The sequence below is a fragment of the Sebastes fasciatus genome, chromosome 10, assembly GCF_043250625.1.
Source record: "Sebastes fasciatus isolate fSebFas1 chromosome 10, fSebFas1.pri, whole genome shotgun sequence".
Taxonomy (NCBI): Eukaryota; Metazoa; Chordata; class Actinopteri; order Perciformes; family Sebastidae; genus Sebastes; species Sebastes fasciatus.
Genome location: NC_133804.1, coordinates 35,253,514 through 35,259,776, shown reverse-complemented (window position 1 = coordinate 35,259,776; position 6,263 = coordinate 35,253,514). Strand labels below are relative to the sequence as shown.

Here is a 6,263-nt window from a genome sequence, read left to right as displayed (position 1 = left end):
TAATATTCACATTTCTCTGTGAAAGTATTCATGATGAAACTTGAGAATCATTTCTCCCCTGAACAGGCAGAGATCTCCGGTGTTCTGGTCCCTAGTACCGGCCCACGGTTTAGAAGCAAACAGATGAAACTACAGCCCACATTTTTAACTGAAAACACTTATTATATTTATAATATTTTATTGTTAAAGGCAGGCTGTTTTATGTAGAATATGACTATAGAATAGAAATAATTTAGTTTTACTTTTGCTCTTTGTAGGAGGACGTTTTACTGATGTCTGGTCGTCACTTTCAGTCCAAAATGGCGGAAGCTTAGCTCTGCCGCTGGGCGCTGATGTTGCGATGGAACTTGGCGACCTATGTTCTTTGGTATGGGTCGATCTCTGAGCAGGCTGGATCCTACATTTCCCACAATGCACCTCTTCTTGCAATTTATGAAACCCCCACTTCATACTGCCAGCCTTCCAACCTCGAAATGAGATTACTCTGATGACAGCGCTATGACATCATCGGGGTTATTTCCTCAGAAGACATCGTACTGTTTTCATACTACTAACCATGACCAGTAAACATCATGAGTAAAGTCAGTGTCCCTTTAGATCCACGTCTCGTTGAGTACAGAACGATCTCTGTTGTTTTTAACTCCGCGGTCTGCTCCTTTAATCTGGTTTTACACACCTTTCCTGCCTCTGAACATTATCTCCCCTCCTGCTTCGGGCTGATAAATAGGCTGCGATTTCACACAAAAGTCCCCCTTTGTGCACCTCTAAATGAAAATTAATAACTGTCGCGCTAATGGAAAGATTAATGAATGCAAGCGGTATAACCCTGTGAGTTTCCATACAGCATATTTACATTAAAAACACACATTATTCCAGAGAGCAGGCGCCGTGCAGCAGAGGGGACGAGCTGTATTTAGCCGCCGTATCTCTGCTAACTCTTATCATCCAGCTGCGAGGCGTTATCGGCTGCGAGGCTGCGGCAGAATGAGAGCATATCTGCTCACCACAGAGAGCAATATGAAAATTACCCCGCTTTTATAATCATAATTCATGCATTTTTAAATAAATGTAGTTTGTAGGAGCTGACTCAGGACTTTCTCTGTATTTTCCTAGAAGTACTACTCTACTAGTTCATAACAAAACTGCTGGGATCAACAAGCCTGTTAAAGTTGGTCATGATGTAGTTCTTTATTAATATTATTATTATTAATAAATAGAAAGTCTTTAGTGCAGAATTAAAAAGGCATACTTCTTTATGAGCCATGTAATATCTTAAATCAACAACAGATTAAATAAAGGATAAGTGTGATAATAAAGCTAAAAGGAATACATGTTATATTACACTGTTTTTGCACTAATGCACCTGGAGTAGGAATGTTAATAATTAACCGTTTAAGAGGTTAACCGACATTAAGCTACACCTACGTTCACAGCTAGAACGCCACCAACAACCTCACACTCACCACTAATACACACACACGGTCTGTTGGACACTCACTGAAGTTACGCAGACTACGTGTGGCGGCGGCGGCGAGCATGAAGCCTCCGGCAACGCTAGAGATGATAAAGTAACACAAACACACACACTGTTTGTTGGACACTCGCTAAAGTTATTCCGGGCAGACCTCGTCCCTACGCAGCGTTCACGATAACATGGATTACATACTAATTGATTTTGTGGGATATACACAAATTACAGTGCACTACTTTTCATCGCAAATTAATCACATTTTTTAATCTGTTCTAAATGTACCTTACCTTAGATGTGTCTCCTATCAACATGGGAGTGGACAAATATGCTGCTTTATGTAAATATATGTTTATATTTATTATTGTAAATCAATTAACAACACAAATCAATGACAGATATTGTCCAGAAACCCTCACAGGTACTGCATTTAGCATAAAACAATATGCTCCAATCAGAACATGGCAAACTGCAGCCCAACAGGCAACAACAGCTGTCAGTGTGTCAGTGTGCTGACTTGACTATGACTTGCCCCAAACTGCAGGTGATGATCATAAAGTGGGCATGTCTGTAAAGGGGAGACTCGTGGGTACCCATAGAACCCATTTACATTCACTGATCTGGAGGTCAGAGGTCAAGGACCCCTTTGAACATGGACATACAGATTTTCCAAAGTTCAGAGCGTTATTTAACCTCCTCCATGACGAGCTAGTCTGACCTGGTTGGTACCGATGGATTCATCAGGTTCTTTAGTTTACTATGATACCAGGATCTTAAGTCTAGCTTTAAAACTGAGGCACTACGACCTCCGAGAGACCGACTTTTCAGGAGTTTTCTGAAGGTGTCCATAGAGACTTCCAAATCCCAAGTTTGCCTCAAGGGGCTTTACAATCTGTACAGCATACAACAGCCTCCATCTCTTCTCACTGGGTTCCCTTCATGCATCTGTGCTGCTGTTATGTCCAGTAACCTCAGACTACCTGTTAGCGTAGAGGTCGGTGGTGAGCTCTAGAATCCAGATGGCTTTAGGCAGCTGTAGGTGAAACATGTTCACTACCAGGCTTCATAGACACTCAGCAGTCACACCACCTTTACTCCCAAACATATGGAAATACCCCCCCAACAACACGCCTGTGGAATCAGCCTCACCCAGGGACAAGCACCTGCACCCGATAAGAAGAGCGTACAGGTCTCACGTTCCGATAAGGGGGGACGGTAATTCAGGAATATATTCAAGGCCTTCACCGTGTAACACCTGGGGGTGAGCAGCAGGATTTGAAAATGAATTCAGAAGCTCAGCAGCAGCATGAAGAGAGGCAAAGATGAGCTGCTGCAGAGCGAACAAAGTGTTTATCACACAGGCTGGTTTCCTGGAGGCTGTACAAGTTTCCTGGGATCCTCTGAAGAGATTTTCAGACGCGAGAAGTCGGGGATCTCCTCTGGAACACGAGCAGACAGAACCTGAATAGTTAAAGGGAGGATTAAAGGAGGAACACGCTGCTGCTGCTGCTCCTGCAGGACTGAGCGCTGCCAGTTCAGATCCTTCTGCTGTGGAAAGGGTTCAGCGTCGACTGGACTCCAGCCAGCGGCGGCGTTCCTTTGCGCCCGAGTCGTCTCGGTTCACGTGTTTGGGTTTCCACGGTTTCGGGTTCGACCTGTGGGAGCGCTCAATTAGAGCGACAGACCGCCTCGATCGATCGCAGACGGGCGTTTGAAAGTTGGCCAAGTCCTGCAGAGTTTGATCCGGCTGAGGCTCCGCTCTGCGTTTTGGCTTCCGAGACACTTTTCTGCTCATCAGCAGGAAACCCGAGGATGTTCGACTCACTCTGCCAGAGAATCTTCCATCCATTCACACGACCACAAAGATATTTTATCACTCCATCATTTATTTACAGCCGAGTCTTTCCATCATCATAGATAGAGGACAGGAGGAGGAGGAGGAGGAGGATGAAGCATAGGATGAACATCAGATGAAAAAGAAGATAAAGACAGAGGAGATGGGGAGAGGAGGAGGAGGAGATGGGGAGAGGAGGAGGAGATGAAACCACAGTAGGTGAAGAATTAAAAACATGCTGTAAATCAAAGTTGGAATTCATTTTAAAAATACAGATATTTTATGTGTCAAAGGAGAAATTTAAATGATTAATTCATGTTAACGTGCACCGCTGATTAGTTTCTCATTTAATCACTTAATTATTCAAATTAATAAAAATGTAGTGAGAAATGGCCTTCATCCCTAATCTCTCATTCCTAATCTCTCTTCTCTAATCCTTCATCCCTAATCCCTCATCTCTAATCCCTCATCTCTAATCCTTCATCCCTAATCCCTCATCTCTAATCCCTCATCTCTAATCCATCATCTCTAATTCCTCATCTCTCATCTCTATCCCTCATCTCTCATCTCTAATCCCTCATCTCTCATCTCTATCCCTAATCCCTCATCTCTCATCTCTATCTCTCATCTCTAATCCCTCATCTCTAATCTCTCATCTCTATCCCTAATCCCTCATCTCTAATCCCTCATCATTCAGGTGGAGATTCAGATCAAACTGTTTAATCCAGAGTGATCGTTGTGAGGAGACGAGATGGAGTGAAGGTGAGAGCTCTTTAGGTTGAGGGAGTGAATTAAGCAATCTTACAGGGCAGTTTAGTCATTAGTCTGCCATTTCATTTTATTTGTCTATAGTCTGGAGGAACTCTGAGTCTCCGCTAACAAGCAGCGGGCCGAATACAGGAGCTCGTTACCTTCCTGGGACGCCATCTGGTTGGATCCTCACTCAGTTATACTGTCGCTGTTTGACTGGCAGAGTCAGCGTCTGACAGAGATCATGATGTCGTCAGGTACTAGAGATGAAACGCTATGATAATTCATATTATAGTGACCGAAATGATCACGGTATTATCAGTGTTAACGCGGTATTGTTCATTGTACTGACATAAATACGCAGTACAGAGTCTGGTACAGGAGCCAACACATGCTGTAGGATAGCTGATCCACCTTAAGGCTAAATTATCGCTAACTTCATGGCTAACCTCCTTCACAAGCAAGACACGGGAACTTGGCTTGGGTCTTGAGGGGTTGTAGCATTTATTCAACTAAACTGTTCACACACACACTGCACCGCTACGTTCACAGCTATAACGAGCAAAGCACTTTTGTGATACACACAAACTCTTCAAACATTTAACAACAAAACACCCTGAGAGTGATAAGGAGACGTATTTAATCTGAGTATTTTTCACACCTTCTGGCACAAACATTGTGATTTAATTGTTCTCATATTTGCTTTTGTAATACATCTTCTCTTTTCCTAAATACCCATTTAAGTAATGTTCAGTATCGATATCAGTAACATTATCACAATAAAAATCAAATTAAAAGAAAGTTTGGAGTTGCCCATCCTTGTTTGAAACAGTAATACTAAACGTCTGGAACTTTACCAGTTTATCCTTGAACCAGTAAAGTAAACCACAGAGGACCCAGAGAAAGATTTACTATCACGTCTACACTTCTGTAGTACAGTATGTTTAAACATTGTTATATTAATATTATATTAATATTGTGCCAGACCTTCACATTGTAGAGCAACCTCTAGCTGCTCAGGTCTATTTTATAATCTAGACTGGACTGAACTCTCTCCAGAGGTCCGTCTGATGTCTCTTCCTCAGAGTCACTGGGACACTTAAAGAAGGACTAATACATACTGTATGATAAGAGGCAGCCTGCGTCCCAGAGAGAGAGAGGGAACTCTGGAGTTTAACCACTAACTTTAATCTTTGTAAACAGTTGATAGGTTTTATAACAGCTGGTTTAATGAGCCCCGCCCCTCCCCCCCCATACTGTACTCCTCCTGTCCACTATGTGCATATTTAATAATGTCTGCATCTGTTTCTCATCAGGCTACTAAAGCAAGAAACACTGCATGAACCCTGGAATAACAACCAGCAGACAACAAACACACCATCACAGAGTAGATCTCTACAGTCAGAGCTCAACATGAAACCATCAGATCAGACAACAATCACTGAGTCCTTCAGTCAGCTCAATCACAACCTGAAAACTCTCAGCAGAAAACTCCTCCTCAGGATCAACAAGCAAACTATCAGAATAATAATAATAATAATAATAATAATAATAAACATACTCAGTTTGAGAACTACACAGATGAAACCAAGTGACGCATCGTGCGTCTAATATACAGCTCAGCGAATCTCCGGTAAACACCGGACCTACCTCTCAATACCCGGTTTCCGTTGAGCTGGATGGAGGTTCGGGGATCCGGATGAAGTCGGAGAACAATCCGGTTCTGCAGCAGAACAGCTGAAATACTGTATGAATGACGGACTTTATTTTGGCTCGTTGGCAAAACCGGTAGTCACACAATGTGAGTAGACCTGTGTGCACCATCTTGGTTTGAACTACCTTGCAGGTATTCCTTCAGCTGATTGGTGGGTGCGTGACGCAGGGGGCGTGACGCGTGACGCAGGGGGCGTGCGTAACCTACTTGGAGGCGCCGGACCGCCATATTGTTGTTAAAGCTGCAGAAGTCTTTCTGTGATCTTTGATGAATATCCAACATCAGTGTGTGTTCCGTCTCTGTCTAGGGGAGGTCAGACGCAACATTAAAATATGAAGAATATTCTCTCCCCGGTCCAAAAACCACATCTCAGGACTAGATGTTTGAGTTAAGTAAAAAGGTTTATTACCAAACTCAATTCAACAAACACAAACAATGAGACAAATGAACTCATTGTGAACTAAGACCCAAATAACAAACTAAATCTATCTTTTAAA

At 42.8% G+C, this 6,263-nt stretch overlaps 1 long non-coding RNA gene across 1 annotated transcript; it reads right to left on the bottom strand.

The window, feature by feature from the left end:
* Positions 1-4,538: 4,538 nt before the first annotated feature.
* LOC141774877 (uncharacterized) lies at positions 4,539-5,942 on the bottom strand. The gene is made up of 3 exons (XR_012595495.1): positions 5,892-5,942; positions 5,703-5,775; positions 4,539-5,568 (listed from the first exon to the last, which is right to left on the bottom strand). It is a non-coding gene; the product is annotated as an uncharacterized LOC141774877 (long non-coding RNA).
* Between the last annotated feature and the right edge of the window lie 321 nt (positions 5,943-6,263).